The sequence below is a fragment of the Scyliorhinus torazame genome, chromosome 5 (genome assembly GCF_047496885.1).
Source record: "Scyliorhinus torazame isolate Kashiwa2021f chromosome 5, sScyTor2.1, whole genome shotgun sequence".
NCBI classification, from domain to species: Eukaryota; Metazoa; Chordata; class Chondrichthyes; order Carcharhiniformes; family Scyliorhinidae; genus Scyliorhinus; species Scyliorhinus torazame.
In genome coordinates, this window is record NC_092711.1 from 93303044 (window position 1) to 93321581 (window position 18538).

General features: G+C 47.1%; 1 protein-coding gene across 4 annotated transcripts in view; it reads right to left on the bottom strand.

Moving 5' to 3' along the window:
* Positions 1–13556, bottom strand: part of LOC140418952 (uncharacterized) — a 42435-nt gene extending 28879 nt beyond the window's left edge. The window contains exons 1-2 of one of the 4 annotated variants that reach the window (XR_011945440.1): positions 13123–13556; positions 74–2188 (exon numbers count right to left, since the gene is read on the bottom strand). The gene's annotated coding sequence lies outside the window, so the exon portion shown is untranslated. Of the gene's footprint in view, positions 1–73; positions 2189–4069; positions 4556–10550; positions 11897–13122 lie in introns of those variants that run through there. The other 3 variants (XR_011945439.1, XR_011945438.1, XM_072502636.1) reach the window with 3 other exon arrangements.
* Positions 13557–18538: the final 4982 nt, after the last annotated feature.

Below are 18538 nucleotides of genomic sequence, written 5' to 3' on the forward strand. Positions count from 1 at the left end.
TCACTGCCTTTTCCTTTTTGTCTGTCCTTCCGAAACACTGAATATATTCAGTTCCCATCCCTGGTCATCCTGCTGCCATGTCTCCATAATCCCGATTATCTCACACCTGGGACTTCATACTGGGAGAGGCCATTCACCTGCTGTCAATGTGTGAAGGGATTTTGTAATTCATCACAATTTCTGAGACACCAACAGGTTCACAACTGATTACAGGAATTGGATTCTGCTGTTATTGTTTCTGTTCTCAATTACATCCAGGACTGCATTTTGTTCATTCTGTTGGTCAATGGAGATGGTCAGAGGGTTTCTGCTGGACTGGCCGGTCTCACGACTTCGCCTCCACTGGGATCAATCTCACTCAGCCTTCTCGCGAATATCTGGTTGCACATTTCACAATGATCAAAGTGTAAAAGGCTGTTTGGATGTTAGAAGATGTTTCGTTACCATTTCTGTTTGGAAACCCCCCAAATCATGCCTCATTGCCATGAAGATGGGCTATGGTGGTTACATGGTTCTTATGTTGAATTTATCTTGCTATTTCTCACGGAAGAAAACTATCAGGGAATGAGGGGCAAGTTGTCTGAGGTGCACTGACAAACGACATTAAATCGTATGGTGCGAGACAGGCAATCACAAATATTCAAGGAATTATTACAGATTTACAAGGGGATCGGTTAACTCAGTTGACTGGATGGCTGGTTCGTGCTGAGTGACACCAACAGCACAGGTTAAATTCCCATACCGGCTGAGGTTAGCCATGGTCTGTGTCAGTATTTATGATCCTCCACCCACCCCTCTACATCTCCCCCATCAGCATCTCCCTCTATTCCTTTCCCTTATGTATGTATCTAGCTTTCCGTTCAATGGATTCACGCTGTTCACCTCAACCACTCGCTGTGGTAGCGAGTTCCACATGCTGGGTACAGAGGTTTCTGTTGAAATTCCTTTTGGATAATTGAATCCCTTCATAATTAAAAAAAAAAAATTTTAATGACTCAATTGACTTATTCCAATTAAGAGGAAATTTACCGTGGCCAATCCACCTACTCTGCTGTGGGGGCGACACCCACGCAAACATGGGGAGAATGTGCAAACTCCACACAGACAGTGACCCAGAGCTGGGATCGAACCTGGGACCTCAGCGCCGTGAGGCTGCAGGGCTAACCACTGCACCACCGTGCTGCTCCCCTTCATATTCTTAAAGATTTCCATCAGTCTCCTCTTTTCCAGAAAAAAGCAGCCCCAGCCTTTCCTGAGTGTTAAATGCTCTCAGTTCTGTATATTATTAATCTTTATTGCACCTTATCCAGTGCCTCTATTTCCTTTTTCGAAATGGAGATCACCAATGTCGACAATGCTCCCGGTGCAGTCTAACCCTGGTTCTAAACAAGTTGAACATTTCCCCTGTGCTTTTCAATACTATCCCTCCAGAATGGAACCCTATATATGGGCCCAACACTTTAGGAAACCTTGAGACCATGTTGGTTCTCTGGAGCAAGCCAGTCTGCCCATTGCCCCGTTCTATCCTCCAATCCCTCTGGTTTATTTCTCTCAGTGCCTGTCCAATTTCCTACTGAAATACTTCCCTCATCTCTGCATATCCCACCCTCATAGGCAGTAGGTTCCAGGTTGTTACCACTCCCTTTACATGTACACAAGGCTCTGAGAGCACAGAGGAGTCTATTTGGCCCATTTTGTCTTGCCAGCTTTGCACAACGACCATTTAATCCTGTAGTTCGACTTTTCTTTTTTTTTCAGAATGCACCAAATTCCCTTTTGGAAGTTACAGTCCAATTAAATTCCAGAACTATTTTTAGACAGTGCATTGCAAATCACAACAACTCGCTGTGTTTTACAACAAATAATTGTGCATATGGAGTTTCACAGAGTATTCAAAATGGTGTCCACATCGTGGTTATTACACAAAATTAAGGCTCAATCTTTATCAATGATTTTGGTGAGGACACCGAGTGTAATCCTAGTTTGAGGACAATTAGCAGAAATGTGCATTTCTATAAAACCTCTCATGACCACTGGACCTCCTGAAGTGTTTGAAAGGCACTGGAGTACTTTTGAAATGTATTCACTGTTACAGAAACAATGCGGTGCACGGAGCTGAACGGCCCACAGTGTTAAACCTTGCAGTCTCATTCTGCTTCACATCTTTCTTTGTGGAAGTACAATTCATCTGAAAAACAGAGTCACATGGCAGAAAAATTGATCGAATAATGATGTCACAAAATGTCAGACCAGATTAGGGGGTCATTAAACAATTCACTGCAATGTGTCCAATTTTAATTCAAGCTTTCTAATGGGTTGGGTTTAAATACATGGTCTGTCATTTTGATTTTTTTAAAAAACATATTAATTCAGTACGATTAGTGTGGGAACTCACCGGACATCATTAGTTCTCATTATTTTGGGGATTTCATGAAGTTTAAGTGCCCATTGATAACCTGGAACTGTGACAATGAATACTGACAGGGAGAAAAATAATGAGAGCTTCGCTCTGGATGGTCGCAAACCATCAAGCTTTCTCTTAATAGCTGACCAATTGCACCAAAGTGATTGAGACTTACCAGTCGATTCATCAGCCACTTTTAGCAATTTTTCAAACATTACTTTATCTCCCATTAAACAGTGTGTAACGGGTTGAGTGGTTTTCTTTGGAGGTGTTGAGATAGGCAGCACAGTAGCACAGTGGCAAGCACAATTGCTTCACAGCTCCAGGGTCCCAGGTTCGATTCCTGGCTTGGATCACTGGCTGTGTGGAGTTTGCACGTTCTCCCTATGGATGCATGGGTTTCCTCCGGGTGCTCTGGTTTCCTCCCACAGTCCAAAGATGTGCAGGCTAGGTGGATTGGCCATGCTAAATTGCACTTAGTGTCCAAAATTGCCCTTAGTGTTGGGTGGGGTTACTGGGTTATGGGGATAGGGTGGAGGTGTGGGCTTGGGTCGGCTGCTCTTTCCAAGAGCCGATGCAGACTCGATGGGCCGAATGGCCGCCTTCTGCACTGTAAATTCTATGATAAGGGGCTGGTTTAGCACACTGGGCTAAATCGCTGGCTTTTACAGCAGACCATGCAGGCTAGCAGCACGGTTCAATTCCTGTACCAGCCTCCCCGGACAGCCGCCGGAATGTGGCGACTAGAGGCTTTTCACAGTAACTTCATTGAAGCCTACTTGTGACAATAAGCGATTTTCATTTCATTTCAAATCTCCACTGCCTGTAACAGAGAGGATGCTACATCAATCATCTACTCGATCACACCAGGAATAACCCCTTAATTTGCGCCGATACTGGCAATAGTTTATCTGTTGAGTTTATTAATTAATTTTAATTGCGTGACAAAATTAGATTCCTTCTGTTTGGATACTTCGATGGCGCTACTGTTACCCAGCATTCCCTGCGGGTATGAATGTGCCCTATTCACTCTGCGAGAGGTCAGTGCGCAGGCGCAGTGCCGAACTCTCCGGAACATGCGCAGTGTCACCTTGCTCAGAGGCGGGTGAGTGCGGGAGGGAGGAATGGAGCCGGGTGGGGAGGCTTCATAAACATCCGGTGTAGGCCTCAAGCTCAAATATGACTTCGCAGGTTCGGAGTTTGTAGCTCGGAGGCTTTTTTTCCTGAGAATAGTCCCAGGTTTAAAAACATCATGTTTCCGCAGGAGCAGTGCGCATGCGGCACTGTATTGTTTACGCAGAGGGGCGGGGCTTCAGGGTCCCAGTGACCAGGAGAGAAAATCGCGGAGCCTTGATTTTCATCTCACTCTGCACACAGCAGCTCCGACCTAACAGACCTGAGTTAGGGATGGACAATGTGCGGTGGGGCGAATGCACAGCCGGCCGGTGAACAAAAAACGTAAGATTAGAATTACAATTAGGACATTCACCTCATTAAGTCTGCTTCCTATTTGATTATTTGATTCCCATTCACCTCTCTGCCATTGTCTAACTTCCTCTGTCTCTAATAGTAGATTTATTCCAACCATTTTTTGGAATTTAACTATGATGTGGAGATGCCGGCATTGGACTGGGGTGAGCTCAGTAAGAAGTCTTGCACACCAGGTTAAAGTCAAACAGGTTTGTTTCAAATCACTAGCTTTTGGAGCGCAGCACCTTCCTCAGGTGAATGAAGAGGTAGGTTCTGGAAACATTTATACAGACAAAGGTGCAAGATGATACTTTGAATACGAGCATTTGCAGGTAATTAAAATTTACAGAGCCAGAGAGAGGTGTGAATTGTCTCAAGCCAGGACAGTTGGTAGGATTTCACAAGCCCAGGCCAGATGGTGGGGAATGTAATGCGACATGAATCCAAGGACTGGTTGAGGCCGTACTCCTGTGTGCGGAACTTGGCTATAAGTTTCTGCTCGGCGATTCTGCGTCGTCACACGTCCTGAAGGCCGCCTTGGAGAACGCTTTCCCGAAGATCAGAGGCTGAATGCCCTCGACTGCTGAAGTGTTCCCCGACTGGAAGGGAACATTCCTGCCTGGCGATTGTCGCAGCGTCGGCATGGTCTCGCCAATGTACCACGCTTCGGGACATCCTTTCCTGCAGCGTATGAGGTAGACAATGTTGGCTGAGTCACACGAGTATGTACCGCCTACCTGGTGGGTGCTGTATCGTCTCACATCTTTGACTTTGCCTATATAAATGTTTCTGGAACCTACCTCTTCATTCACCTGAGGAAGGAGCAGTGCTCCGAAAGCTAGTGATTCGAAACAAACCTGTTGGACTTTAACCTGGTGTTGTAAGACTTCTTACTGGTATTTAACTGTGTTTCTGCCAACTGTTTCTAAATTAGGTTTCCATTGCTGCCCATCAATGTGCTGCTGATTTACCAGCTTGATCTTCCCATGGTCAGGAATTACATTTTTTGCACTAGATATCATTTCCCTTCCAATTCTGAGTTTATATTAACATACAAATTCTGTACCACTTCTATTCCACGTAATTAATTCTGCACACCCTTCAACATTAACTCTGTTTCTCGCTCCGCAGATACTGCCTAACCTGCTGTGTTTTTCCAGCATTTTCTCTTCTTAGTTCACATTTCCAGCAACTGCAATATTTTTTCAGGAGTTTCATACGAAACTAATCGAGGAACAGAGATGGGCCAATTAAGAAACGGCCTGTATGGGTTAGGTGTTGGTGGCAGAGAACGGACCCTTTCCTTCAGTGCAATGATAGAATGATTGCATCACAGAGAGGGGCCATTTAGGACATGCAGTTGCAAACTCACCTTGGGGTGAAATATAGTACCACGGTATGAACAATCATTTTGAGCCTCAGATAGTTACCATGGAGAGAAATGGAATCAGTGGCTAGGGATTGGCAAGGACTGAAGGCAATGGCTTCAGTCTTTTCAATATATTAAACTTCTGTTTGTCCAGCACTGGATGTCAGACAAGTCAGGATGGTGTGTGACTTGGACGGATACTTGGAGGTGATGGCTTTCATGTTTACGTGTGATCCTGCTCCTTCTAGGTGGGAGAGTTTGAGGGTGTGGGAGATTCTGTGAAAGTTCTCGATGAGTTTAAGAAAGGTAAAATCCTTCTCATTCTCCCACCACCTGTGCCCCCTGCAGCTACAACCTTAGCTCTCCCACTACTCCTCTTCTCCTCACCCTATCTTGTTCTCTCCTCAAGTAGAGGTCCAGGTCTGTGTAGGCCCAGAGATTGGGAGGCAGGATACCTTCCCTGAAGGACATTACAAAGAACAAAGAAATGTACAGCACAGGAACAGGCCCTCCAAGCCCGTGCCGACCATGCTGCCCGACTAAACTACAATCATCTACACTTCCTGGGTCCGTATCCCTCTATTCCCATCCTATTCATGTATTTGTCAAGATGCCCCTTAAATGTCACTATCGTCCCTGCTTCCACCACCTCCTCCGGTAGCGAGTTCCAGGCACCCACTACCCTCTGTGTAAAAAAACTTGCCTCATACATCTACTCTAAACCTTGCCCCTCTCACCTTAAACCTATGCCCCCTAGTAATTGACCCCTCTACCCTGGGGAAAAGCCTCTTACTATCCACTCTGTCTATGCCCCTCATAATTTTGTAGACCTCTATCAGGTCGCCCCTCAACCTCCGTCGTTCCAGTGAGAACAAATCGAGTTTATTCAACCGCTCCTCATAGCTAATGCCCTCCATACCAGGCAACATTCTGGTAAATCTCTTCTGCACCCTCTTGAAAGCCTCCACATCCTTCTGGTAGTGTGGCGACCAGAATTAAACACGATACTCCAAGTGTGGCCTAACTAAGGTTCTATACAGCTGCAACATGACTTGCCAATTCTTATACTCAATGCTCCGGCCAATGAAGGCAAGCATGCCGTATGCCTTCTTGACTACCTTCTCCACCTGTGTTGCCCCTGTCAGTGACCTGTGGACCTGTACACCTAGATCTCTCTGACTTTCAATACTCTTGAGGGTTCTACCATTCACTGTATATTCCCTACCTGCATTAGACCTTCCAAAATGCATTACCTCACATTTGTCCGAATTAAACTCCATCTGCCATCTCTCCAAACAATCTAAATCCTGCTGTATCCTCTGACAGTCCTCATCACTATCCGCAATTCCACCAACTTTTGTGTCGTCTGCAAACTTACTAACCAGACCAATTACATTTTCCTCCAAATCATTTATATATACTACGAACAGCAAAAGTCCCAGCACTGATCCCTGCGGAACACCACTGGTCACAGCCCTCCAATTAGAAAAGCATCCTTCCATTGCTACTCTCTGCCTTCTATGACCTAGCCAGTTCTGTATCCACCTTGCCAGCTCACCCCTGATCCCGTGTGACTTCACCTTTTGTACTAGTCTACCATGAAAGACCTTGTCAAAGGTCTTACTGAAGTCCATATAGACAACATCCACTGCCCTACCTGCATCAATCATCTTTGTGACCTCCTCTAAAAACTCTATCAAGTTAGTGAGACACGACCTCCCCTTCACAAAACCATGCTGCCTCTCACTAATACGTCCACTTGCTTCCAAATGGGAGTAGATCCTGTCTCGAAGAATTCTCTCCAGTAATTTCCCTACCACTGAAGTAAGGCTCACCGGCCTGTAGTTCCCTGGATTATCCTTGCTACCCTTCTTAAACAGAGGAACAACATTGGCTATTCTCCAGTCCTCCGGGACATCACCTGAAGACAGTGAGGATCCAAAGATTTCTGTCAAGGCCTCAGCAATTTCCTCTCCAGCCTCCTTCAGTATTCTGGGATAGATCCCATCAGGCCCTGGGGACTTATTTACCTTAATATTTTTTAAGACGCCCAACACCTCGTCTTTTTGGATCTCAATGTGACCCAGGCTATCTACACACCCTTCTCCAGACTCAACATCTACCAATTTCTTCTCTTTGGTGAATACTGATGCAAAGTATTCATTTAGTACCTCGCCCATTTCCTCTGGCTCCACACATATATTCCCTTGCCTATCCTTCAGTGGGCCAACACTTTCCCTGGCTACCCTCTGGCTTTTTATGTACGTGTAAAAAGCCTTGGGATTTTCCTTAACCCTATTTGCCAATGACTTATCGTGACCCCTTCTAACCCTCCTGACTCCTTGCTTAAGTTCCTTCCTGCTTTCCTTATATTCCACACAGGCTTCGTCTGTTCCCAGCCTTTTAGCCCTGACAAATGCCTCCTTTTTCTTTTTGACGAGGCCTACAATATCTCTCGTTATCCAAGGTTCCCGAAAATTGCCATATTTACCCTTCTTCCCCACAGGAACATGCCGGTCCTGAATTCCTTTCAACTGACACTTGAAAGCCTCCCACATGTCAGATGTTGATTTGCCCTCAAACATCCGCTCCCAATCTAGGTTCTTCAGTTCGCACCTAATATTGTTATAATTAGCCTTCCCCCAATTTAGCACATTCATCCTAGGACCACTCTTATCCTTGTCCACCAGCACTTTAAAACTTACTGAATTGTGGTCACTGTTCACGAAATGCTTCCCTACTGAACCTTCTACCACCTCGCCGGGCTCATTCCCCAATACCAGGTCCAGTACCGCCCCTTCCCTAGTTGGAGTGTCTACATATTGTTTTAAGAAGCCCTCCTGGATGCTCCTTACAAACTCTGCCCCCTCTAAGCCCCTGGCACTAAGTGAGTCCCAGTCAATATTGGGGAAGTTGAAGTCTCCCATCACCACAACCCTGTTGTTTTTACTCTTTTCCAAAATCTGTCTACCTATCTCCCGCTGGCTGTTGGGAGGCCTGTAGTAAACCCCCAACATTGTGACTGCACCCTTCTTATTCCTGATCTCTACCCATATAGCCTCACTGCCCTCTGAGGTGTCCTCCCGTAGTACAGCTGTGATATTCTCCCTAACCAGTAGCGCAACTCCGCCACCCCTTTTACATCTCCCTCTATCCCACCTGAAACATCTAAATCCTGGAACGTTTAGCTGCCAATCCTGTCCTTCCCTCAACCAGGTCTCTGTAATGGCAACAGCATCATAGTTCCAAGTACTAATCCAAGCTCTAAGTTCATCTGCCTTACCCGTAATACTCTTGCATTAAAACATATGCACTTCAGGCCACCAGACCCGCTGTGTTCAGCAACTTCTCCCTGTCTGCTCTGCCTCAGAGCCACACTGTCCCTATTCCCTAGTTCTCCCTCAATGCTCTCACCTTCTGACCTATTGCTCCCATGCCCACCCCCCTGCCATACTAGTTTAAACCCTCCCGTGTGACACTAGCAAACCTCGCGGCCAGGATATTTATGCCTCTCCAGTTTAGATGCAACCCGTCCTTATATAGGTCACACCTGTCCCGGAAGAGCTCCCAGTGGTCCAGATAACGGAAACCCTCCCTCCTCCACAAGCTGTTAAGCCACGTGTTTAGCTGCTCTATCTTCCTATTTCTAGCCTCACTGGCACGTGGCACAGGGAGTAATCCCGAGATTACAACCCTAGAGGTCCTGTCTTTTAACTTTCTGCCTAGCTCCCTGAACTCCTGCTGCAGGACCTCATGCCCCTTCCTGCCTATGTCGTTAGTACCAATATGTACAACGACCTCTGCCTGTTTGCCCTCCCCCTTCAGGATGCCCTCTACCCATTCGGAGACATCCTGGACCCTGGCACCAATTGGGTTTTTAATGACAATCCAGCAATTTTCATGGTCACTTTTCCCCAGTGCTGGCCTCACAAATTAGCAAAATCATTCAGCTTAATTTCACAACCTGCCTTTGTGTGTTTGTGGGTTCTCTTTCACTCACTTTGTTACCGTTTTAAATCAATTTCACAGGGTTTGCAGTTGGGAAACACAAACCAAACATGACAGAAGGATCTGACAGAGTCATACAGTATATCATAACTTGAATATCATCAGATTTTGAACATGGAAGGAAAAAGCACTTGTCACAGCGAGGAGAAACCATATATGTGTTGTGTGTGTGGTCGAGTCGTCAGTCGATCTTTGGGCCTTTCGAGACACAAGCGTAGACACACTGGGGATAATCCATGGAAATGTTAGGACTGTGGGAAGGCATTTAGTTGCCCATTTGACCTGGAAATCAATCGACGCAGTCACACCGGGGAGAGATCATTCACCTGCCCTCAGTGTGGGAAGGGATTTACTCAGTCATCCAGCCTGCTGAGACATCAGAGAGTTTACAATGGGGAGAGGCCGCTCACAGTGTGGGAGAAGATTCACTCTGTTGTCCAATCTGTTAGGACACCAAAGTGGTCACACAGGTAAGAGGCCGTTCACTTGCTCTGTGTGTGGGAAGAGATTCACTCGGTTATCCCACTTGATGGCACATCAGCGAGTTCACACTGGGGAGAAACCATTTACCTGCTCTGTGTGTGGGAAAGGATTCACTCAAGTCATCCCACCTGCTGAAACACCAACGGGTTCACACTGAGGAGAGACCTTTTAAATGCCTGATCTGTGAGAAGTGCTTTAAAAGTTCTGCGGAACTGACATCCCATCAATGGGTTCACTCTGACGAGTGACGAGATCATTTAAATGCTTGGACTGCGGAAAGTGATCTAAAAGTACTGGAGACCCATCAACGTGTTCACATGGAGGAGAGACCGTTCAGATGCTCCCACTGTGGGACTGGGTTCAGGAAATTAGCTCAATTCACCCAACACCAGAGAATTCACACTGGGGAGAGGCCACTCACCTGATCGGAGGGTGGGAAGGGATTGAATCATTCATCCAACCTGCTGGCTGGCACATCAACCCATACACACAGGGGAGAAGCCGTTCTCCTGCTCCAAGTGTGGGAAGGGATTCACTCAGTCATCCAATCTGTTGAGACACAGGCGAGGTCACAGTGATTACAGTGATTGGATTTTGGGTGGCATAGTGGCGCAGTGATTAGCACTGCTGCCTCATGGTGCTGAGGACCCGGGTTCGATCCTGGCCCCGTGTGGGTTTGCACATTCTCCTCGAGTCTGCGTGGACCTCACGCCCACAACCCAAAGATGTGGAGGGTAGGTGGATTGGCCACACTAAGTTGCCCCTTAATTGGAAACAAAAGTAGAATTGGGTACTCTTTTTAAAAAAAATAAAAAATAAAAATTTAAATCACATGAAGGACTGAAGATGATTCATTGGAGTCTCTCCTGTTGATAATAAACACCAGCCCAGTTATAGGAATTAATATTCTGCATAAAATTCTAATAAAACCAGCCTAGTGTTAAATACGGTGTGTTGTCTTTTTAATATCTCGAACCTTTGTTCTCCCTCCCCTGTCTCCTCCATCCTCACCCCCAACAAATGTGAGGAGCTCATGGAGCTTCTTTGTCACTCAAAGGGTTTTCCGGTTCTCCCGTGACTTGCTTTCCGGTGGGGGAGGAAACTCGCCTTGGCTGCCGGCGGGATATTCTGGTCCTGTCAAAGTCTATGGTCTATTTGTGTGGTTCACCCATCCCGCCGTGGGAACCGCCGCGAGGGGGTGGCCTCTGGCAGGTCTGGAAGGTCCAGCCAGCAGGAAGGGCTGGAAAATCCCATCAATTGAAACAATCCGATCAGCTGATTCTGCTGGTCCTCCACTAAACCACTCAGTAAATCTGCCTCGAAAGTCGTTTCTTTTCCAAGTTCTGAACTCACATCTTTCCCCTCTTTTTCTGTTATCTGCCATCATGCCCTCTCAGAGATCATCTTGTCTGTGAGACTTACCCTTTGCTCCTTTGACCCGATTCTCACTAAACTGCTGAACATCCAGCTTCCACAATCTCCACGTTTCTATGGTATCTCCATGGAGTCATTGTCTTTGTGCCTCTCTTTACACAATCAAGTGAAGTTTCGTCCTCACACAGAACACATGGAAGCACAAGTAGATAGCACTGTGGCTTCACAACGCCAGGGTCTCAGATTAGATTCCCCGCTGGGTCACTGTCTGTGCGGAGTCTGTACGTTCTCCCCCTTTCCGCGTGGGTTTCCTCTGGGCGCTCCGGTTTCCTCCCACAGTCCAAAGATGTGCAGGTTAGGTGGACTGGCCATGATAAGTTACCCTTAGGTGACCAAAAGGTTTAGGAGGGGTTATTGGGTTACGGGGATAGGGTGGAAGTGAGGGCTTAAGTGGGTCGGTGCAGCCTCGATGGGCCGAATGGGCTGCTGCACAGTATATTCTGCTTCTTCCCGCTGTGAATGGTGTGATGTTTTTTCAGGCTGTAACTGGTTAAAGCTCTTTCCAGTCAGTTCACTGGAACACTCTCACTCGGGTGTGTGTTGTGTGTGTCTCTGTGCTTTTCCAGTCACACTGATGTTTGAAATATTTTCCCACAGACAGAGCAAACATTTTTCATTCCACATTCATAGTCTGAGGATATTCAGGTCCAGATCAATTGAGTGACACTGTCAGATCGTAATGTGATATTTGGTTTGTGTTTCCTGTCTGAAAATCCTCTCCTAATGCCCTGGAAAAGGAGTTTACAAAGGTCACACGATCAGTACAAGATAGAAATTCAGAACAGACAATTCCAGTTGCTGGGGAACCTTTCTTTTCTTTCTTTCCCCTCTTTCCCCAAAGCTGCAAATCCCCCTCCCACACACCCTCTCCCCGGGCTGAAATCTAAATGAAGTATTAGATCATTATTTCCGTATCTTTCCAAAGTTATATAATTAGAGGTAAGAATATGCTTTATAAGTCACTTCATCCATGACTTGTGACAGACATTAATCTGAATCACCCTGACTGAGCACGCAGAATAACATATGTGAACCTTGTGTCCAGAACTGACAGATTTGATGAGCAATCACGATGGTCGTTTCTCCAAATCTTCCCGGTTTCCTTCGTTCTTCCTCTCCCTCTCGAACTAATTTATACTGGACATCAGACTCAGGGCTCATTCTGGTTCTCTTCCTGCTGACTAAATAACTTCAATCAAATAGAAGACTGAATCCACTGTTCGGTCCCTGCTCCAATCCTGACATACTGACCTCTCCCTGGCAACAGTTTCAGACTTACCTCGTCTCTTTGCAACCTTGGTTTCATATTTGATCCCAATATGAGCTTCTGACCTCATATCTGTGCCATCACCAAGACTGTTTCCACTTGCGTTACATTATCCGGCTTCTCTCCTATGTCTGTGCGTCTGGTGCTAAACCTTGGTCATGTCATCCTCACCTCCTGCTTCAACTATTCCACTACACACCTGGCTGCTCTCTCACATTCTCATAGATTATCATAGAATTTACAGTGCAGAAGGAGGCCATTCGGCCCATCGAGTCTGCACCGGCTCCTGGAAAGAGCACCCTACCCAAGGTCAACACCTCCACCCTATCCCCACAATCCAGCAACCCCACCCAACACTAAGGGCAATATTGGACACTAAGGGCAATTTATCACGGCCAATCCACCTAACCTGCACATCTTTGGACTGTGGGAGGAAACCGGAGCACCCGGAGGAAACCCACGCACACACGGGGAGGATGTGCAGACTCCGCACAGACAGTGACCCAAGCCGGAATCGAACCTGTCGATTCCCCCCCCCCCCGGAGATATCTGTACAGCTCTATTCTGGACTCTTGTACACCCCCGATTATAATTAGTCCGCCATGGTTTTAAGTTCCCTCGGCCCCAAGCACTGAATTCCCTCTCTCTAGCTCCCTTTCGTCCTTTAAGACTCTCTTTAAAACTCACCTCTTTCAGTGAAACCTCCTGGTCGAGTCCAGCATTGGCACTGCGCTTGCTCCAGCTCCCAATGACCGGTTAATGATTGACGGCTGCTCTGGACCAATAGGGGGAGTGGAGGACCAAGCGGAGTAGCTGCTCCTCCAACCAATCGGAATGAATAAGGGGCGGGCTGTCCCCAATCGCCATCGTGAGTTGGAGCATGCGCAGTACAGAGGATGATTCAGGCGGTCGGGTGGAAACCCTCATCAGGTCAAATTCAGCCGAGTGAGTCATGAGGGAGGGATGGAGGCGGCGGATGGGTCGGGAAGCTTCATAAACACTCCGTGTGGGCCCCAACCCCGAATACGAAGCTCGGATACAGCAGCTGAACCGGCGAACACTGCTCAGGCTTTTCCCCGAGACAGGCCCGGCTGTTGTGCGGCAGGGCGCATGCGGAGGGAGCGAGAGCCCCGGCTTTGTTCCGCCTCTCATTCACTCTGATTGGTTGGAGGTTCCCCCCCCCTCTTCCTATTGGTCCGAACCTGCCGTTAATCAGTCCCCATTCAATGGGTGATTCACAAACACCCGCTGGAGGCCCCAACCCCCCAATAGGACCCATTGGTTTTATTGTCAGTCTGCAGACAGGAGCTGGAGAACTGAACCCAGGCAGAGGAGAGGGAGGGAGAAAACTGGGAGTGGAGGAAAGAAATGGTGCAGATGGTGAGATGGGTTTGGATTTCAGCCCAGGGAGGAGGGAGAGTGCGTGGGACTGGGATTGACAGCTTTGGGGGAACAAGAAAGGAAAAAACGTTCCAGAGAAACTAGAATTGCCTGTTCAGAATTTCTATCCTGGACTGACAGTGATGGCTTTTGAAACATGAGAGATTACAGCTCTCAGGAAAGATTAAATAGAGTGGGACCTTTTTGTAGCGACAACAACAAATTAAGCAGTGACCTTCTATAAATCTTTTAAATTATCAATAGTTTGGAGAGGGGCGATGTGAGAGAGTCCAAAATCAGGAACCATCAATAAACAACAAGTCAGAAATACAAGATAGTTACGAATAAATCCAAGAGGGCAATACGGACACATTTATTTATCACAGGTTTAGAATGTGCAACACATTACCATGGAAATGAGCTGAGGAAAGTGCTGAGATGTTTCCAAAAGGAAACTGGACAAGCACATGAGAGAAAATGGAACCGAAGATGTGTGCCGAGTATTGATAGAATCTGTGACAGAATGGACTGTTTGTGTCTTATATATTCACAGTAATTCAATGTAATTTCATTTTACAGAATATTTGCAGATGCAAACATCATGTTGAGATCTGACAGTCACTTGATTCATCAGGACCGCCCTTTCAACGTGGAAGGAGAAATGTTTGTCTGTTTTGTCTTTCGGAAAAAATGTCAAAAATCACTGTGATTGGGAAAGCACCGAGACACAGACATCGAAGTAATTTTCCACAGTTAGCTGGAACTGAGCTTTAACCAATCACACAGCATGAAATTAAATTGCACCATTTACATCAAGGAGAAACTGTACTCTGGCTTCAACTGATGATCCAAGTTGGAGAAACATAAGGAAATTCGAGCCAGAGGAATCAAGAAGCAGCAATAGGACATTCAGCCCCGTGACCACGTTCCACCATTTAATAACATCATGGCTGATCTGATAGTGACCTCAAATCTTCATCCCACCTACACCAGATAACCTATCAATAACCATGGAGAAACCGTGGAAATGTGGGGACTGTGGGATGGGATTCAATTACCCATCTGAATTGGAAACTCACCGACGTATTCACACTGGGGAAAGACCATTCACCTGCTCCGTGTGTCGGAAGGGATTTTCTAAATCATCCAACCTCATCGCACACCAGCATGTTCATACTGACCAGAGACCGTTTAAATGTGCTGACTGTGAGAAGAGCTTTAAAAGCAGAAATAATTTACTGTTGCACCAACGCACTCACTCTGGGGAGAGGCCATTCACCTGCTCCGTGTGTGGCAAGGGATTCACTCAGTCATCAATCCTCCTGAGACACCAACTTGTTCATACTGATCAGAGACCTTTTAAATGTGCTGACTGTGAGAAGAACTTTAAAAGCAGAAAGGATTTACTGTTACATCAACGCACTCACACTGGGGAGAGGCCATTCATGTGCTCCATGTGTTGGCAGGGATTCAAATGTTCATCCAACCTTCTGCAACACCAGCGAGTTCACACTGGGCAGAGACCGTACACTTGCCCCGTGTGTGACAAGAAATTCACTCAGTCATCCAACCTGAATAGACACCAACTTGTTCACACTGATCAGAAATCTTTTAAATGTTCCGACGAAAAAAAGATTTAAAAGTAAACCGAATCTGCTGAAACACCAGCGAGTTCACACTGAAACAGAATCATAGAATTTACAGTGCAGAAGGAGGCCATTCGGCCCATCGAGTGCACCAGCCCTTGGAAAGAGCACCCGACTTAAGCCCATACCTCCAACCTAACCCATAACCCTACCTCACCTTTTTGGAAACTTCAAGGGCAATTTAGCATGGCAAATCCATATATCTTTGGACAGTGGGGGGAAACCGGAGCACCCGGAGGAAACCCACGCAGACACTGGGGCAATGCGCAGACAGTGACCCAAGCCGGGAATCAAACCTGGGAACCTGGAGCTGTGAAGCAACAGTGCGGACCACTGTGCTACCGTGTGGCCCACACGTGGGAGCGGTACTGGGGAGAGGCTGTTTAACTGCTCCGTGTGTGGGAGGAGATTCACTCAGTCAAACAACCTGCACAGACATCAGCAAGTTCACTGGGCAACAGCAGGGTTCGGATTCAGCTGTTGTTGCTGCTGTTAGTCACATTCAGGACGGAATGATGCCTGGACATCTGTTTCCAGTGGGGCTCTACAGTTTTCCGGTATATATCAATGATTTAGACTTAAATGTATGCACCAAGATTATACAAAAGTTGCTGATGTGTTTTAGACGATGAGGGAGAAAGCCATGGACTGGGTCAGGTGGACAGAAAAATGGTGAATGGAAATTTAGATAACGAGGGGTTAGGAACACACTTCACTTAACTCCCTATAAAAATAAGGTTACTTCAGGATAATGGAAAAAACTGATTGGTGAGGACATGATGAATCTTTATTTGTTTTATTCTTTTTTGATATAAATTTAGAGTACCCAATTTATTTTTTCCAATTCAGGAACAGTTTAGCGTGGCCAATCCACCTAGCCTGCGCATCTTTGGGTGTGGGGACGAAACGCACGCAAACACGGGGAGAATGTGCAAACTTCACACGGAGAGTGACCCAGAGCCGGGATCGAACCTGGGACTTCAACGCCGTGAGGCCGCAGTGCTAACTGCTGCGTTACTGTACGGCCCTATTTGTTTGAATCTTATGTTTATTTACTTAAGTCAGTTAATGATGAAATAACTAATGCACATCCAGTTCCATGTGGGAAAACCAGGGGACTTCCATTACGCTGGAAATGTCATCAGCTGGAGCAGCAGGAAGCAAAGGGGAATGACTGGAAGACTTTCCAGTGGATTTCTGGATTGTTCAGGACAAGATTCCATGCTTTGTGTGTTATATATGAATGATTTAGACTTTTTATTTAATAAACATTTTATTGAGGTATTTTTTGGTTTTACAACAACGCCAAAATAAACAATATACATAAGTCTATAAACATAGTGCAAAATAAAGTCTGTTACCCCCTTGCAGGTCCCACCTGTATTAACCCCCTACTCTAAACTAAACTAACTCTTTTTCCCCCCCCCTCCCCCCACTTCCCCTTCTGCTGACGATTAATTTTCTGCAAAGAAGTCAATGAACGGTTGCCACCTCCGGGCGAACCCTAACAGTGACCCTCTCAAGGCAAACTTGATTTTCTCCAGACAGAGAAAGCTCGCCATGTCCGATAGCCAGGTCTCCAATTTCGGGGGCTTTGAGTCCCTCCAAGCTAATAGTATCCGTCTCCGGGCTACCAGGTAAGCAAAGGCCAGAACATCTGCCTCTTTCTCCTCCTGGATTCCCGGATCTTCCGACACCCCTAAAATCGTCACCTCTGGACTCATCACCATCCTTGTTTTCAATGCTTTGGACATGACGTCTGCAAACTCCTGCCAGAATCCCCTGAGCTTTGGGCATGTCCAGAACATATGGACATGGTTCGCTGCCCCCACCCCCCGCACACCTTGCACACCTGTCTTCTACACCAAAGAACTTGCTCATTCGGGCCACTGTCATTTGAGCACGGTGAACGACCTTGTACTGTCTCAGGCTGAGCCTGGCACATGTTGTGGTCGCATTGACTCTACTCAATACATCCGCCCAGAGACCATCCTCTATCTCTCCTCCTAACTCCTCCTCCCATTTGCGCTTCAGCTCCTCGGTCTGCATGTTCTCTGACCCCCATGAGCTCCTTATAGATGTTGGAGACCTTCACTTCTCCCACCCTCACTCTGGAAACTACCTTGTCCTGAATCCCCTTTGGTGGTAGGAGCGGGAAGGTTGAGACCTGCCTAGGCAGGAAGTCCCGCACCTGCAGATACCTTTATTTGTTTCCCCTCGCCAATCCAAATTTCTCCTCCAGCTCCCTCAAGCTAGGAAAGTTCCCCTCTGTAAACATATCCCCCATCATCTCAATTCCTGCTCTCAGCCATCTCCGAAACCCCAGGTCCATCTTTCCCGAGGCAAACCGGCGGTTATTACAGATTGGGGCCCAGACCCGATGCACCCTCCGCTCCCACATGCCTCCTCCACTGTGCCCAGACTCTCAGGGCTGCCACCACCACAGGGCTGGTGGAGTGCCGTGCCGGCGGGAGCGGCAGAGGTGCGTTATCAGTGCCCCCAAACTGGTGCCTCCATACGCGCCATGCCGACCCTCCCCCACCACCACCCACCTCCTGATCATGGCTATATTCGCCGCCCAATAATAGTTCCTGAAGTTTGGCAGCACCTGCCCTCCCCGGCTCCGCTCAATCATCCCCTTTTTTACTCACGGTGTCTTGCCCGCCCATACAAAATGAAATGAAAATTGCTTAGTGTCACAAGGCGGCTTCAAATGAAGTTACTGTGAAAAACCCCTAGTTGCCACATTCCGGCGCCCGTTCGGGGAGGCTGGTATGGGAATTGAACCGTGCTGCTAGCCTGCCTTGGTTTGCTTTAAAAGCCAGTGATTTAGCCCAGTGTGCTAAACCAGCCCCATACAAAGCCGGTGGTAACTTTGTTAACCCGTTTGTAGAAGGAGCGCGGAATAAAGATGGGGAGACACTGGAACACAAACAGGAATCTCGGAAGGACCGTCATCTTCACCGTCTGTACCCTCCCAGCTAGTGACAGCGGGAGCACGTCCCACCTCCGAAAACCGTCCTTTGTTTGGTACACCAGACGGGCGAGATTAAGTTTGTGTAACTGTTCCCATTCCC